Source organism: Anopheles merus, chromosome 2R (genome assembly GCF_017562075.2).
Source record: "Anopheles merus strain MAF chromosome 2R, AmerM5.1, whole genome shotgun sequence".
Classification (NCBI taxonomy): Eukaryota; Metazoa; Arthropoda; class Insecta; order Diptera; family Culicidae; genus Anopheles; species Anopheles merus.
The window spans coordinates 25,689,779-25,708,310 of NC_054082.1; the positions used below are offsets into that span (position 1 = coordinate 25,689,779).

General features: G+C 46.6%; 1 protein-coding gene across 1 annotated transcript in view; it reads left to right on the forward strand.

The window, feature by feature from the left end:
- LOC121588365 (connectin-like) overlaps nucleotides 1-18,532 on the forward strand; it is an 81,638-nt gene that overhangs the window by 23,085 nt on the left and 40,021 nt on the right. The window contains exon 2 of the mRNA XM_041906206.1: nucleotides 2,458-2,524. The gene's annotated coding sequence lies outside the window, so the exon portion shown is untranslated. The remainder of the gene's footprint in view (nucleotides 1-2,457; nucleotides 2,525-18,532) is intronic.

Consider the following 18,532-nt stretch of genomic DNA (forward strand, 5'->3'; position numbering starts at 1 on the left):
TTGCGAGTGCGCTGCCAGTGCCTACGCAGGGAAGGGGACGGCGAAGTGCCGGGCGAGAAAAAGCTTTTGCCCAGGTCGGCAGGAATGTTTAGGGCTGGAATTTTACTCAACCATTGCCAAAACCGTTCCCGCTGTCAGTCGGCCTTTCTCTCGTGCTCCCGTGGATGTGTCTACTGCGGTGCAACGTTATAGGGCACCGGCCAGGACCGAAGCCATCCCGTTTTCACAGGACACACAGCACCGGGAAAATTGTTGCGGTGCTGCTGCAGCAGGACGGATAGATCGGTACGAGAAAACGCAACTCAAAAGTAAAATTAATCAACAGCACCATAAAAAGAACACACTCCGGCCCTAGTTGGAAACTCCGATTTCAAAGGGGACCGACGAGTGCAGGACCGACGAGCTGGCACTGTAAAGCCTTGGCCAACCTCAACATAAAGGGTGTTAGTGCGTGGCTTTTCGGTGGAATTGTGTGACAATTTCTGCCTGACCGTGAGGCCGTGATTCGGTCGACTTTACTTCCACCGTGTTCTCTCCCCCATCCAACGCTCCCAAGCTCTTTTGAGGTAGGGATTTTCGGGCAAAGAGGATTTCGATCGTAGCACGGCCACGTTCCGCTCATAAAACGCCTACTTCCATGGCAATGGCCCTCGGAGCCCCGTGACAACCAATGGGTTGAGCAATGGTATCTACCTACCCACAGACACGGGCGAAAAAAAAAACACTCTCACACACACACACACTGTCTGCCGTATTGTATGGCGTGCACTCACACAGCTACGAAAGGGATTACAAGTACGCATAAGGATGAAAATCGAGCCACTGTCCCCGGCTAGGTTTGTTTCGGGGAAAAAGAAAATCCTTCCATTTGGAATGCAATCACGAAATCTGCTCCTCCCGCCGCGCCCCGACCGAGGGGTGAGTGCTGACGTTGCCGTTCCCAGCAGCGTGATGGGCTCTCACCCGTAGCTGGCTATTGCTGCCCTTGCTGCTGCCATTACCATCTGTGCGTGATGTATTTATTCTCCATTTATGACAATCGATCGCTGATCTCTGCAATGAGCAAACCGAATGGGCAAGCAAATCCGGCGCCAAAGTACCAGCGGATCAACGGATTGATCCGTGTTTTTCTTTTCGTCTTGCTTTTGCATTTATTTTCCATTCCCTTTCCCACCGAACCAGTAGAGCAGACGCCAACACACTTTAACCTCGTAAGCGGTGCGAAGCTGGGCGCACCTGCTGCCCATTGCGAGCGGTTCGCTTTTCCAATTTCGTTTGGCTGAGATTGCGACCGGGCACTAGAAAAGAACACCCAAATCCATAATCATAACAATAGTCATCAGCATCAGCTTCCCATCATCGTTCTCGTCATTCGCCGGGATCGGCCGTTGGGGCTCTCCAGCTTCCGGTGTCCCGGCCAATCGACAGGCTAAAGGACAAAAGTGCTTTAATGGCATCGTAACGGCCGGTTTGGGTTGGGCCACCGGGCCCTGGTACAGGTGGTTGACTGGTATCGGTTTTCCCACACGGGCTTGCGCACGCACACACCGAAAAGCAAAAGGACACGGCAAAGCACCTCACTAACTGGCTGGCTAAACGAACGCATACCGTAAGTTGTGTTTGTGTGTGATGGGCGATGAAATTCTTATGCCCAGCGTGCGTGACATGGGACGGTAATGGCGATACGTTCAGCACCGGTACCGTTCACCCCGAGATTGATTTCATTTGCCACAATTTGTAGCCCCCCCGCCGGGCTATGCGTAAACGGCTGGTTGGAATCCATCAGGGGGAATTAATTTTCTTAGCCGGAGGCGGGGCGGCCAGATGAACATCTACCAACGGTTCACAAGCAAATGATCTTTGGCTGCGGTGAGAATGGAGCATAGACTTGGAGAATATCCTCAAGCAAGATGCTGAATATTAAACCCTGATGTTATTCATCAGAAAGCTTAACCATTTTCGCACGCAATCTGAGATAAATATTCCTTATGCTAAACATTTATAAACGCAGAAGTTTATTTGAATGGCGCCTTTAGTTTTGCTTTTGCTTTAATGTTAAAAAGTACTAAGTCTTGATGGTTTGCTCGCAACAACTATCATTTGCACACCATCGAATCATTAAATTAAGAATTAGGAAAAAGGGTGAGTTAAAGCTGTCCAGAATGATCATGAGGAATAGCACTAATCGCCTAAATATAGGCAAAACAATCATTCAACTGCATACTTTCAGGCGTGAGCTTTTGAACAAGCATTCGTAGCACCGTCGAGTGCATTGCACAATGCCTCTGCTATTAATGTCCTCTGCAAATACTAAACTAGCACCGTTTTCAAGTGTGTGCTATTTTTCTTGTGACAAAATACCATCACAACACTTTCCAAACAACATCCAATCCACCTGACAATGTAATCAAAGCAAATCCCAGCTGCTAAACTGACTGAAGAACTTTTTCGTTCCAGGAAACGAGCCAAAGGACTACTTAATCACTCAACCGAATCCGGCCTGAGCACGACAAATTACAACCGGGTAAGTGGTGAGAAACATGCACCTTCTACACGCGTGCGACTGCGTACGCTTCCTGTTCGTTTTATTTGTTTTGTTTGCTTCACATCACATTCCCCCATCGCCACTCTCAGCAACCAGCGACGTCTTCACGGGCGAGCTGATTTTGCATTTGACGCATTCAGTGTAATATGTTACACAAATTATCTCCGTTAAAGAAACATGAAAGCGGCTTGGCCGGATGACGGGGGGCGTTCGGGTGTGTGTGTGTGTTCTGAAGCAGGCGGCAAAAAGCAGCTCATACACACTCATACACACACTTGATTGGCACACTTCATCAACCAGGTCCATGGGGGTGGAGTGAATTCTTCGACCCACTGTACCGCTTCCTTGGCTTGCGAATGCGACGTTAAGAGCTGACGGGCCGTCGCCGCCACCGAGAAGAAGGACTCGTATCGTAAAAGGGCCGGGCTTCGGATGGAAATGACAGCATAATGGCACTCTAAATTGGCTCTTTCACGCATCGCAGAAAAAGCCGGAGCGCTTCTTGCTCGTGCTCGATGATGTGTCGGCTAGGCGAGGTGTCGCTGGTGACAATTTTCAAACCAAGCCGCACCAATATCGATGGGCGTGTGTGTGTGTTGGTTTCTACCGAGAAGCAAAGCTATGGCAGTGCAAGCCGCCTGCAAGGGGGAGCAAATTGATTGATAAATGAATCTAATGGATGCTGTGCGTCACTGGCGCTGGTGTGTCTTGTCGTGTGTCTTACAGCCTTGGACGTGTGGCACGTTCTTGGCATATGCAAATATGAAGGACGCAGGACTTGTGCAATGCATAAAAAGCGCTCGCTGCCACAAGAACGTAGATAGTGTGTCTTGTGTATTTTTGCGTTGTTTTTTTGCCCTTCAAACTCAGAAGAGTAAAGTATTCCTTCGTGCTTTTTTTTTCAAGACGGCACACCGAGCCCTCGGTAGATGGAACTCTTTTTCCATCATCCCAGAGGGAAGCTTTTTCTTGGCAGAGTTTTTATTTTTGCTTTCTTCTGGGGCTCTCCCAACGCAACGCAAAAAAAAACCATAAATCACGCAGGAAACAGAACAGGAGTCTGAGGACCTCACTACCCAAGGGCACTGCACACCAGTAAAAGATAAGCAAAGGGGGTGCAAAGTTTCCACCAAGGGCACCCGGACAGTTCCCCGGAAAAGCCTGGTCGATCGAGCTCAGTGCTAGCCACAGCAGCACGGTCCCATTGATCATGCCGATATGCGTGCGTACATGGGTACAGCTTCGTCACTGTAACTTTCCATGCGAAGAACAGCCATAAAAAAGCTCGAATCCAACACACACACACACACACAACAGGTCAAAAAACCAACCACCAACACATCGCTATTGTTTTTGTTTGTTTGGGTCGGGTTTTGTTTTGCTACACGCCCGCTGGCAAACGGCACAACAATCGGGCGAACTTTCATTCCCATCCCCAACCGGTATGTGTGATGCTGCGAGAGAGTTGTTTTTGCGTGTATGCGCGTGTATGTGTATATGCTTGTGTTAATGTGTATATGTATATGGATGTGTGTTTGTGTCTGTGTGTGTGCGTGTTTCCAGTGGGAATTGATGAAGAAGCCTACAGCGAAGTGATTTATCTGGTGCCAAATGGTGCCTGTTTTGTCCACTTTACCACCGATAAAACAACACAATATACAAAATAAAAACCAAGCATACCATCGCTACAGTTTCCGTTACGCCTTTCTCTTTTGCAACAACAAACAAAAAAAATGGACCCACTGCCGCAAGCCAATTAAGGATTGCTGACTTTGCCGGCTGTGTCATTTTGTAAACTCCGGCAAAATGGTTCGGAGCGAACGGAAACTGGTTGGCCGCAACACACAAAAAAAATAAAAGGAAGAACAACAAGTAAAACAACAGAACCTTTTCCATCGAAATATTTTCTCCCCAAAATGCAAACCATCAAAAAGACTGACTGTCTGGCGTGTCGCAGGAACGGATTGATGAAGTGCATTTGTGGCCCCGTTTCGGCATTACTTGTTTGTTCAATGGATTGCTGTTTGCACAGGGAAGTGTTTCGACCGTTTACAGGCTGACGGACTGTTTGCGTTCTGTTGTTTGTGGCATACTTAAGTACGGTACATTTTGTAGAGTGGTGGGAGTTTTTTCCGATTATTTTTTGTGTGAATTTGTGAAGAAAACACTGCTGGGTAAGCCGGAAACTATAGCGCAATGTTGCACCCTGGTTGCAACTTGACGCAAGGTAGTGCATTGAAACACCAAATATTTTCACAAAATATTCAAAATAAATACACATAAAACATTTTTGTACCTTCGTTTTATTGCATGAATTACTGAAACCGTATTTGTTTCATAAATAAATTGAAATGGAGGCGCTTGGTACTTTGTAAAAGGATACCCATTCTCATCCAGAACAACAGAGCTATGTATAATACTATTATTTAAAATCAAAAATAAACAATCAAAGCGTTATCTAAACTTTTACAATCACTTTCGACGGACTAAAACTATTGATCCATGAGATTCCATTCGTTTAAAATTCTTCCCATGTAATGCTCCCCCGTTTCGATACGCTTTGCACAGACACAAACAACAATCGCACACATACGCATTTTTCCCTCCCATAACAAACATTCCTCCGAACTGTGCAAAAACTTGTTCTCGATGTCAATCACACACGCTGACACAAATCGAATGCCGGACCCGACGCCAAAGCACAAAACGTCGAATGGATTGGACATGCTGTTTTGCTCATTAATTTCCCTTGCAGGTAACGCACGCGACATGCCTGTCAAATGAGCTTGCCGTATCGTTCAATAAGCCAAACAAACCCGCCAACGCTGGGGAGGAGTAAAACAACAACAACCACCACCGACAGCAAACAATTCAGAAACAAGATGTCCCTTGGGCCGGCAGGGCAGGGTTCCGAAAACGGTGGATGAGGTAAAAAAGGGCAACACAAAGATGGTCGAAACTTTTTCAATTATCACCATTAGACCTGCCAGCGGGAGCACGACAGGGACGCAGTTGCAATGCCATATACAGGGTCAGGGGGGGGGATGATGCGCGTGCCAGCTTCACACAAACACAGAAGCAAGCAAGCTAAGGGGTTTGTGTTTTTTTCGCCTTCGCTTTCTCTCTGTAACGCACCTCGAGTTGATGATGGACTTTTTTCTGCCCGCTCCCACGCTACACCCGTTTCGCTAATTGAGTGTCAGTCGCACGAAAAAAAAACAACGGGTAATGGGGGGAGTTTGGCGTGCCGTTCGCCACATGGAGGGAACATTATTTTGACACAAGTTTCATTGCGGTTAAATCATGACCGTGCAAATTTGCCGAACCGGACCGTGATGTGGAGGCAATGAATGGGGAAGGATTCAGAACGATTGGTTGGCTCGCCAAGTTGGTGGTGGGTGGGTGAAAGGGGGCTTTAGGGTAAAATGAAGAATGGCGCTCAAGTCCTAGAATCATTTTTCCCACGAGCCACGACAGTATACGGGAAAAACTTGCCCACGGACTAACTTTTGACAGTGATTGGTGGATTTTTCTATCAGCGTTTCGCGCCTGGACTGGCTGGACTGGTGCAGGGGTCGTGTGCCAGCAGCGCCAGTGGGAAGTAGATGCCTATCAGCGGGTTGAAAAAGTGGCGCGTTTCTCGCCACAATCTTTCGACATCAGAGTGTTGGTGAATAATTTTGGAAGAGGTTTTCTCGTTTTCAACCTAATCGGAATCGCGCGTATTAGAATAGGCCGCCTTTCCAGAGCAGAACAAACCCAAAAACGCGTCTTCGGATGACCCTCACGATCTTTTTAACCCACCGTCCGTTTCTCCTTAACGTTGGTTTGCAAAGTTTTGATAAGATTTTGTTTCTGTGTTTTGGGTTAAACAAAAAAAAATGGAGTGAACGTGCGTGGAATACAGTTTTCCGGGAGGTGGTGCAAGAGCTTCCTGGCCCACGGTGCGGGTGCAAATTTATGCTTCCCAGTTTTGCAACAAGGCCAGCAGCAAAACAGCGACCCCGAACGGTGCGACTCGTGACGTAAAAGTTACTTAAGTATGCAGTTTTCCGACAAGAAACTCTTAATTAGCCAACGAATACAAAAGCGTCCAGAGTGGCGCTGGCTTCAGATGCTTTTGTGCCCCAAACCCACAAGTGATAGAGTGCGTGTGCAGGAATGCAAGAAGTTGAAAGAGAGAGAGAAAGAGAGAGAGAGAAAGAGAGAGAGAGAGAAAGGGAGAGAGGGAGGGAGGGTTTACAAAAATTACAAACCACAACAACCGGGAGCATAAATTGAAGTAATTATGAAAGGCTTTGTTCAGTGCAGTCAGTGTATAGCATAACAGCTCGTCTGGTGTAGGAGTTGATATTAGCATTTCGCTACGTCCGGGTACGGGGTTGAATAGCTGAGTTATGTCCGCGCCGATTCAACGCTCACGGTAGTGTTGCAGCAGCAATTGCATTGAAATGCATCATGTAATTAAGTTTTCAAGCTTTTGCCTTACAATTAAGGTCCCAGGAAAGAAATAGAGCAAAAGAAAGAGAGAGAGAGAGAGAGAGAGAGAGAGAGAGAGAGAGAGAGGAAGCAGAAAACGGGTAAAAGATGTTAATGTACATGATCTGACTTATAACAAAACTTTTTTGAGCTTAATACTGTTAATGGGGTCCTTCACGATTCTAGTCAACTTTTTCATATCAAATTTGACATTTGGAGGCTGGAATCATGTAAACGCTCCAAACAGAACCACGCACAAAACTAGCCTGCGATTTTCAGCCTAGATTATTTTAGACTCAAAGCTAGAAGTAAATTTCAGTGCATGCTCGAAAAAATGGAAAACTAGGTGATGTTTTCATTTATCCCAAGGTGCATTAAGGAGATCAGGTTGTAGAATCTAGAATCAAAGTGTATATAGACCAGGTCGTCTTGTAGCAAGTTTTTCTTTAACCAAATTTAAACGTCACTTTCGGACAGCACGGGTGAAATCTTTTGCTTAAACAGGCTTTCTGGTGCTTTGACGAATGCACAAAATATTCTCAAACTCTTCATTCAGTAGTTGAAGCGATAAAAATCAGGCTTCTAAATACATGCACCTTGGAATAAGCCCACCTATATACTATAACCAATTTGATAACTGCTCGAAAACTGCTATACAATGCAACAGGCTGAAATTTCAGCCTACGATCTAAAAAAGAAAGGGTCCCACTGCCTGTTTAGCTGCCAACATTTTGAAGCGTACGTGTTGAAGAATCTAAAAGAATCTAAATGCGTTTATTCACGATTAAAGCTCATTTTCTTTAAAAAAAAATTTCAAGAAATATCAAGAAATGTTGCGTATCGGATTGTCACTATAACGATATGCCATCGTGCAAAAGCTTCAATAGCTGGTTTCCTCTATTTAGTAGTACAATTATATATTACATTCAGTGTGTTACAATTCAATTTAACTAAGATCTCATACTTTACATTATACGTGTCACTCCGAGATACATCATTAATGCAGATCCAGGACAAACCGCGAATCTTGAATTTCCGCTTACTTCGAATCTAGTGGTTTTCTGGCAAAACATTGCGAAATTGTCGTGTTATTAAGGCCGGGGCCATTGCCCGTTCTCGCTAGGGTAATTTCGATTGTCACTAGCGCATCTGGCGGTAGCTAACCGAAGCATTTTGCTAAACAATTTGAAGCCGCTTCAGAAAATATGTTATTTTTCCATTTAACTCATTCAGACGAGACAAGTTTTGTAAAAGGCAGATTCACATATTCTTCACGCATCGATTTCTGCATTGCATCGATTTCCGCATCGAAAAAAGATGAAAATAATACTTTATTTTGAGATCCGCCACGACCATTCCCTCGATGACAAAAAAAAGCTTCCACCAGCTGCCGCCAGATGCTCTAGTTACAATTGAAATTAAACTAGCAAGTACGGACAATGTACCCCGGCCTATATGCTTTAGATGGCAGGTTTTGTCAGTGATCAATAATCATTTGATTATGACTGAATATTACAGCTTTAAAGGTTGTGCATTTGACAATTGATATGTCAAATCACTATAAATAAGTCAACGAACTATCAAATTTAAAAAATTGCGTCTTTCTGAATCCGCCTCTAAGAGGTATCGCGTATTTTGGGGACTACCTGTAGTCCAAACTTTATCCGTATTGAGCTGATTTCAAGAAAACTCCTACAAAAACCATATTGAATGGAAGTCAGTGCCATAAACATAAACAAGTCAATGCTAACTCAAAAGGCCAAATGATCTCTTTAGTGTAGCACAAATACTGATATTCTATGACCCGTCCCGCATCCACCATCATCCAACCAAATGGGCCCTAATTAACTGGAAGCTTTATGCTTTTTTCGAAAAAAAAAACAAAGATGCTTTTGTCCCCCAACTCGTTGAACCCAACTTTGTTCTCTGCTTTGTTCTCGGCACACACACACACACACACACACACAAACACAAACATACTCGTACGGCCAAATATTGACTTGTTTGCTGTCGTATTGCTTTTCGTACATATTATATCTCTTTCTCTGTCTTTTCCCCCTGCCTGCCTCACTGGTCTATAGTACAAAAAAAAAACACACACACACACACACACACACACACACAAACACACAAGACAGAGCAGGGGTGATTTCGCACAAATTCATTGTTTTGTTTGCTGTTTGGTGCACTAATTCCATTTTCATTACACCCAAACCAACAGTGAACGTAACGGCAAAAAAAAGAATGTGTGTGTGAGAAAGAGAGGGTGATAGAACGAGAAACACGAGTGGCAATAATTTATTGGTTATAAGTAGTTCTTTATGCGTGCCCGCGTGAAACTTGGTCCTCGTTTCGATGCGTCCGAGCAGCAACCATACGATGGCCATATGATTACCGTCACCGGGCACCAGGCTGCTCCATCGCGCCGTGATCTTTGAGCAGAGCAACGACACCCACCCAAGAGGAAGAAGGGGGAAAGCATTATGCCGCATTTTGCCGACAGGCGGTCCCATTTCCACTTGTGCGGTCAGTCTTGCAGTGTATGCGTGTGTGTGCGTGTTCCAATCCCCAATCCGCTGTCCGCTGGCGCGTTGATCAGCGCGAAGCGGCAGTCGGAAAACAGCAAAACTTTTGCTCACCGATGGGTGAAACTTTCTCGTCGGCTCATCGGCATCGCTAGCTCCGATATCGAGCGGCCAGATTGTGTGCGGTGGAATTTATTTTGCAAAACCCGAGCGCAAATCCCAGGGGAACGAGGCCAACGAGCGCCGGTGGAGGGAGGAAAGGGAAAAACGATCTGTGGGAGAAGAAATTATGTTAATCCTATTGGATAAATTACGACGCTTTATTCGCTGTTATGTGATTATACGATGGACAAAGAATCGGGCCAGAGATAAACCCCCATTCGTCCCTGAGGGGAGACAAATGAGGATGGAGCGAGGAGGAGAAAGGAGGCTGATATGCGGGTCGGGCTCGAGAGGGATTGAAACGTGAAAATCAGAACACAAATAGACTATGGGTGACGGTGGGATCATTTCAAGTCCAACGGATTCAAATTGTTCTATGTTTTTGGGGGAAAAATGGTTCGAATTGACCTGCAAACTATTCAAAAGCATATTCTATTGTTCTTTGATTTAGAAATCAGCATCTACTGCTTGTGTCACTGATGTTGATAATTTCCAACCGTCAACTTTATAAAGTTGAGAAAGCATTTCATATTTAAGTTAAAAAGATAACAAAACAGTCATCCCAATTCTCACTGTGCCGTCGCCTCACCATATAAGCATCCAATGCACGCGAAGTAAAGCAAATGGGGAAAAAATACATCTGCTAACGAATAAAAACAAGAGGATAAAAACGTTCCGTTGCTTCCATCCCCCCAAACCGTGGTGGCTTTTTGGTGCCGGCCGTTCTTTCACACCACTCAGCAAACCAATGGGCGGTCGGAAGGGAGGGCACGGAGTGGACAAGGATTCGATGAGGTTTCTGTTTCCCTGTGTGTATGTGTTTTCCCTCCTCTGCCGTTGTTGTCGATCTGTTAGCTCTCTGTGTTGGCTTTGGCCCCGGGAATTAATCGGATTTTCTTCGGCAACATTGCCATCGTCGCCCCTGCCGCTCCCAGTTGCCGCCGGTCGATACATCTTTGTCTTGGTGATACCGTTGCCCGGCCTCTGTCATGCCCGGTGTTGATTTCATTTCCTGGCCGAGGCCTTTTGCAGGTCATCCCACCGAATCGGGACCTGGCCGGTGCGACTGTCCGGACGGACGAATGCGGCGTTGATTTGGTGCCGGGGTTTTATTTTTTTGTGGGTGCTTTTTTTGCTCCGAGGGCATTATCCTCTTGCTGGCCATTGTTTATTACGGCCTGCTTACGGATCGCTGAACGCACATCCACTGTTGGGGACGAGAGCACGCGCGTGTGTATGTGTGTATTGGTGAAGAGGAGCGAGCGCATCGAGGAGCGAGTGAGATGGTGCGGCGATTGCGGCGGTCGAATCCTTGTTTGGGTGTTTTTATTTTAATTTCTTCTGCTCTCGCCTTAATGTGCTCGTTCGTGGTCAGAGACGATTGGCTGACCGGCTGAATGGCTTAATCCCGGGGTTGGATTATGGAGCGGGCGATCCCCGGGTGGTATAGTGGCGGAATCCAAAAGCAGCGCCGAGATCGGTTCGGTCGTAATCAAAAATAAAAGCCAACCAACCCCAGAGAAAGCCCCTGAAATGAAAAAGCATGCCCTCGCACACATACACACACACAAACACACTCATAGACAGGCTCAAGCAGTCGTTGATATGGTTTTGGGTTTGGGAGAAATTAGATTTTCCATCGGAGCGAGCTCGGCGTTGCCCACTACGCAAGCGGTCGGGCGCAATCTTGCCGACGCAATCGAACGGCCGGTCGTAACTTTCAGTGGCCGGACTGGCCGGATTGTGGCGTGTCCTCGAGAACGTGTCGCCGGCTTTCCGACCGCACGGGTTCGGGCCCAGATCTTAAGATCTTAAACCCGCCGGCGTAGCGGCAGGCTTTTGAAGAAGCCAAACTTTAAGCTACAGTGCGCGATCGCTCGGAAAAGTCTCGGCAAGACTCTCGGCCCGAACCGGCTGACAAGCCGTCGATGCACACGACTGTTAGCGTGCTTGTTCGTGGGCAAAGTTTTGCCCGCCGGGCTGGGGAGAAGCTGAACTTCATTAGACGGGAATTAGATTGTGATCACACTCGCGCCTCCACGCGGATTGTGTTAATGTGCCAACGCAAAGCGGACCGCGGCCCCTCGCTCGCACGTACGGAGCGATTGGAAAAGATTACACACGGCCAATGATTGGCCGCTGCGAACCGAACGTTACGTAGTACGCCCGGGCGGAGCAGTCAGTGAAGCGAATGGGGGAGTTCAGTGGCGGATTTAACGGTGCGCGGACTGAGCGGCCGCGGGGGGCCCCGTCAATGTAGGGGCCCCGGGTAAGGTAATTCTAGCATATATAACAATGTGTACAGTAGTCTCAGCAAGATCTTCTGTGCTAGTTAGGGGCCCCATGGATGAAGGGACTCATGAAATATTGGGGCCCAGGATTCTGCCCAGGCCAAGGATTCTAAACACAACCTCCCCCCCCCCCCCCGAGCAAACCATTAAAGTGTGTTTGATTCAAAACGTAATGCAACCATATGCACCACCCCCCCCCCCCCCCACCCGGTCGACACCAAGCGGGGGCCTCCAATCCTTTTAACGCTTAGGGCCCCCAACACCCTAAATCCGCCACTGGGGGAGTTAATTAGCTGGAAGTTAGTGCCGTTGATGACACGTCTTGATGTAAGCGGGAACGCGATTATGATTTTGAACGGAGCGCAGCAAAAGTGAATCGTTCTGCTTTTCGGAAACGGTTCCCGGGATTCATTTCCCGGAAAACAATCAGACTGCGGAATGAACAAAGTTAGTCGCAGGCGCTTGCTGTAACAAGCAGTGGATTGCTTGTTAGCAGTTTAATTAGCAGTTGCTCTCCGGGGCCGGGCTTCGTAGTGCATAGCTAGAACTAGGTGCTAGGTGAAACAGCGAAGGAAATGGGACGCTAGATAAGCTCTGGTCGAGTTTATCGTAGATGGGTTTTGTGGTAATTGTAGTTGTTACACAAAAACCAAAGGTAGCAAACGTAAAAATGAATCACCACAATATTTGCATTTCAATTGTTAATTTCGATGATGTAACCACTATTATTCTGAAGCATGTAATGTAATATCATGGTACAACCATAGAACATTCATTCAAATTCAATTCCAGGATATCTTTTCTGCTCCGCGCCGTTGTTTTTCGATTATGTTTTAAAATACCCCGTATCATATTGACGTGGAAGCCCATTTGAATTCTAAGTACACTATTCAGAACGTATTGTGTTCCGTCAGATCTCTACTGATTTCGGAGTAAATTGTTGAAAAGGGACATAAACGTATGCTATTTTTCTCTGCAATTTTATTTTACTGGAAGAGATACTTTCAATCCCGCAATGAAAACCTACAACAAATATGCCGAAGTATCGCCGGTACCGGATGTTGAAAACAAACGAACCCAGGTTTATCCCGGTGATGTGTTAAAGGTTGGATCAAAGCATTTCTTGCAATTTCACAAATAGAAAGCGAAACTCTTATCAAAAACCCACATAGTTATTTCTTGCTTGAAAAGTGTATTTCTGATTGGTATAAACGAATATGACTGTAGCACATAAATCGGACTGTTTCTCGCTACTAGCTTCAGTTATACTGAGATTGAGGGCATCGGAGACTTGATGGAATGGATCTGTAACTTTCGATAACCATAGCTAGTGGTGGTAAAGATTTTATCGAATCAGCTTACTTGGATTTCTTCCCAATCAAATCCTCTGAACATGATGACTCTAGTGGCGTTTAAAAGGGGGAAACGCTCGGAACATTGCTTCAAACCAACGCTGAAATGTGTCTATGTAATTGCCAAATTGTTGTTTCAACACGATCAATGCAAAACATCGCTCATATTTTCAAACATTCCGTAATCCCTTTCAAGCCAAAGGTTCCAAGTGTCCATTATTAAATTTGTTTTTATAACATCCATTTTGCACCCCCCCCAAGCCGTACTGATCTATCGTTTAACAGAGTTTCTCAATCCTCCGCTCCGTACACCCATTCATTGCCAACGAACAGCGCTGCTTCCGCCCCGAACCAGGAGGATGATCGCACCCAGGCACGGGTGCACCAGCCGGCACGCTCATTAGTCATGTATTCATAAGTTATGTGAGGCCACTTCACTTATCCGCAGCCAGCTGTCTAGGAAGCCGGCACGATGCAATTCCCCAAACACCGAGGACGACGACGACGACGACAGCGACGATGTGGCGCACCATCTGCGCGCAACTGTATGAATGTCTCATTAGGCAATCAGAGAGGCATATTTTAATCTAGCTTCTGCAGTTCCTCCCGCTTCATTCCACGGTACAGAGAAGGCATCCCGTAGGCATCCCGTAGTAGCTCACCCAACTATTAGGACACGGCAGCCTAGCGGCAAAACCGCGCCACATTCAATGCGCACAAATTGAAGCATAACATAAGTCTTTATCGCCCTTCCCGAATGCTTTTGACGACTTCATTTTTCATATTAATTTTGCCTCGCTCTTTGTTCACCCCACTGGCACACCTGCACTGTGTGCAGCAAGAGCGGTGGCAAGCCCGTGTTTTTCGACCTCATCACTTAGCCAAAGATTTGTCACGCAAAGACGACGTGTCGGGGTGGTTCCCGTCGCTTCACACGCGCCTTTTGCCGCGCAGCATTTTCGATTCGAGTTTTAATTGAAAAAGTTTCCACCCATTCCAGCCATTTCCTGTGCTGGGATGTGGTTGCCCTTGCCGATATTTACCTGTGTGTGTGTGCGTATGAAAGAATTTAATGTGTGTGTGGATAAACCCCTTTCGCTTCTGCGTTTCTGTGCGATCATTTTTGTCGTCGGTTTGTACGCTCGGTTTGTCATCGAATCGGTTTCAGGGGCAGCGCTGTACCGCACGCGGGTGGTAGTGAATGGAGGTGGAGTAAAACAGCAACCACCTACCGAGCGCTCCATCCATTTCAATCGTCTGCGGTTGCAACCTGCTCGCGCCGTGCTACTGGGAAAGGGGAGGGAGAAAGAAAGCAGAAAGCACACCCCATTTTAATCACACACACACACACACAGACACATACACTCAAGCACCTTCTGGGTTTAATGTACCGGAAGGGCAACACAAACCGCCGGTTTGTTTGTATGCGCTCGGTGCAGTAAAGCTCTTCCGCTTCCCTGGTTCGGTCAAAGTAAGCGGGACAGTGCCGTTTGCTATCGGGTTGCGGTTGTGGTTTTTCCGTAAAATTTTCTCCAGCAGACCCGGCACTGTTCCCTTGGATTCACGAACCAAGATACACATACACACATACACACACACACACACACACACACACACACACTACCCTTTTTTGGAGACCAAATAGCCCCGAGGGGTAACACACCTTTCTTGACCCGAGGTGTGAAATACCAAGAAGCTCCCGATGACAAACTTTTCCCGGAACATTGGTGTTACAATTTGCTACCAATGAAGAGGAAAAGGTGCAGATAATTCAAAACTCATGGCTGATGGGAACGGGAATGGGAAGAGGTAGGGTAGGAAGTGGGAACGGCCCTGCATTCTGCTACCAGCAGGTGCGCTTTCATTCGCTTCAAAGTGTGCAAGAATGCACTGGAAAAATGGGTTGCCTTGCCGGCGGTAACCGATGACCGTGGGAAGGTGATTGGACAAACCGTTCAACCTCGAAACAAACTTCCCTTCACGAAAGGAGCGGGACGAGGAAATGGTTTGTTGAAAGCATTAGCTCAAGGCAAGCTGTCCGATGACAACGCTCTAAACCGCTGATCGTCCGTTAGCAGGAATGCGAGTGTAGCGAACTGAATTTAATTTCATTAATGCTTGGTCCAACTTTTCATCGCATCTTGTAAAATGTGGTTTGCGGTTCGCACAATTTTTGTAACTACGGAGATACTAAAGCACACACGCTCAAATTTCTCTACGGAGCTTAACGCACACCAGTAGACACATAGCAAATAAATCAAATTAATGTTTTTGATTTGAAACTGCCCGACAGAAATGAGCACCCCAAAAGGGACAATCGCAAAATGCAATTTCAACGCTTTCATGAGAGTTCCTTTACTCACACGCAACCCTTTGCACTAGCATGCACTCGTGCAACCGAAACCTGCAGTGAAAACGCCGTACGACAAACGCAGACATTCGGGTCAATCAAAGCTGGGCGATGTAGCTCGAATCACTCCCAACAGCGCATAAAAGGATCAATCAATCACTGACAGCAGGAAACGCGTCGCTTGTTGCCCACACAAATCGGGAGTGGTGATGGAGCGACTATCCTCGCAATCAAAAGAAAACCCATCAAACACATACAACTACACCGTTTGGCTGTGTATTTGTGTGCGTTTCTTGGCACTGGAAGCTCAACTTCAGGTCCCGTGAAACGCCCCGCGTAGGGGGAAGATGAACACGTGTAAGCTCCAAACGTCAGTCGCAGGAACGGCTGGGCCATTTCAGTTTCGGACTGCTCGGTAGTTTGCAGTGAGCATCATCATCAAGCATACGCGTACGAACAGACAGGCGGGTCTGGCTCTCCTTCTTTCTCTTTTTGTGTAGATTGAGCTGGAATGAACAACCTCTTGTTGGTTGGCTGTAGCACCAAACCATCGGAGAATCGGAGAGGTCAGCAGCTCAAATAGGCCGGGATGGAAAGTAAAACGGAGCAAAAGCCAGTGCTCAAACTCAAATGGTTGGAAAAATGCTACCACTCGCATTGCTGTGGTGGAGAGTGTTCCTCCACTCCCTGCTACAACTCGAAAAAAGGGTGTAGGTATCTATTTAGGAGAATTATAAAACGTATTTTCCCCATCGTTGTGCAGGTACTCGGAACGATAAGCTGGCTGGCTTAAAACCTACAACCGGGGGGAAAATAAATTCATCGTACATTGCATGATGGAAACAGTTGTTCGAAATGGTCCAGCCGTCTGCCAATGGCTTGCAGTTGAAAGGATTGATTTACATTTGCAGAATTTCCGAATGAAAAGGTTTATTGTTGTGAGCTACTAGTGTAACCTCTTCCATAGATTGAGGTGGGTTTTAGCTAAAGTAAACAAAGGCCTAGTTGTGTGGTTTTGGGACACGAAAGTAAACAATCTATAAAATTAAGCCAGAAAAACTATAACATTGCAGTGCAATTTTGTGGAGTGATGGATTAAATACTACATTTAAGTTCACTCAAATTATTGCTACGCCTAAAAGTATGCACAACGGAAAGCATTTACTTATTAGCGTATGCAACCCGCACAGCAAATTCGTGTTTTAGTCTGCAACGGAAAAAAAAGAATGAATGTAAAACTATGTTCCTTCGCAAATACTAAAATCAAACTTTTTGTGTAAATCTTTAAAATCACTCAATAAACATTTTCCAAGGAAAACCCAAACACTACGCTACAAGCATTTTCGTAACTGTAACGTGCCCCGTGTTAAACAATCAACTCACGGCACCATTTTTTTAAAGATCCCAAAACCAATTGTCACTCCTGTCTGCCCCACCGTAATGAAACTTTGCAATTAAACCTTAACCTTTTTAAAGCCTGCACCGAACCCGAAGGACAATGAATCCATCGCAACGGAAAGCAGCCCGGATCCCGTCTGTCGCTGTCTGTTGCGAAAGCATAACAACAACAACAACAACAAAAGAACACCTCCGGTGGGTTGTTTTGAAGTGGGTTGAAACTTTACCGAAACAACCAATCCGACCACGGTGAGAAGAGAGCGGGGGGGGGGGGGAGGACATTTTAGTGCAAACTTCACCCCGAACCGGCTTCACAAACGAGCGACAGGCTAGCCAGAAATTTGTTTGCCACGCAGGCGAAGGTAAAATAAGACTTAAGAAACTTTCCTTTAAGCGAGCGCATGCAGTTAAAAGGAAACTTCAACTTCCGAGCACGGCGCGGTAGGTTGGCATTATTGCGCCAACCTCCCCCTCTCCGCTGGGTCGGGCAAAACCCCTTAGCAAGCCGCAGTTTTGTACCGTAATTTGTACCGCTGTGTTTGCCAACCGGCCAAACTGGGGAAGCAAACTATGAAAACTACTGCTGCAGCGCTGGAATCCCTCCTCGATTCGTCCTTGATACGTCCCACGGTAACCACTCATCTCGCCCTCCCCCCTGCCGTATCATCGCGCAATTGAAACTCCAAAAAGTTGCTTCCCATCGGCTTACAATTTGTTATTTCCTTAACCAAATAGACTTCACCTGCCAGTTGTGGGACGAGGGAGGAGCAGGGTACCAAAGTTTCTCCTGCTTTTGCTGGTTTTGCTCAAAACTGATAGGACGCTATTACTAACGCAACTACACACAAAAAACACGCTCCCTCACACGCACACACACACACACACACACACCAAGTACAACGAAAACGGAAGCAGTGAAAGTCGTAAGAAAGTAAGGCTACAACGAAAGGGGTTGCGCTCGAAACTGTTCAAACCCGAAACCATGGCGTAACAATCGCTTTCAAGCAGCGCGCTGCTCGAAAGGCCGAAACGCTTGCATGGTAAGTGAGTTGCTTTCGGTGCGCTTTACTTTATTGAAATGACTCAAAACTTTCGCTCATTTGCTGCAGCAGAAGCTTGCGGGGGGGGGGGGGGGGGAGGCGGTGGTGGCGGCTGCTTCTTTAAAGTTTCCGTGCACCGAGGTAAAGTCAGAAGCCGAAACAAAAACACTTGTAAATATATTTCTCCATTACCAATAACAAAAGCGAAAGCGCAATGAAGGGAAAGAATCGACCCTCTAACCCCGCGTGCACCTCTTCCCGGACAATGCTTAAGCCAGAGGGCCATGATAGCATGCACAAAAAAATGGTGCAATGCTCAGCGTTCGCTTCCCTTTATCTTTCCTTTCGCGCTTCAATGGAGTTCCCGGTTTCCTGATTGGCTGGCTGCTG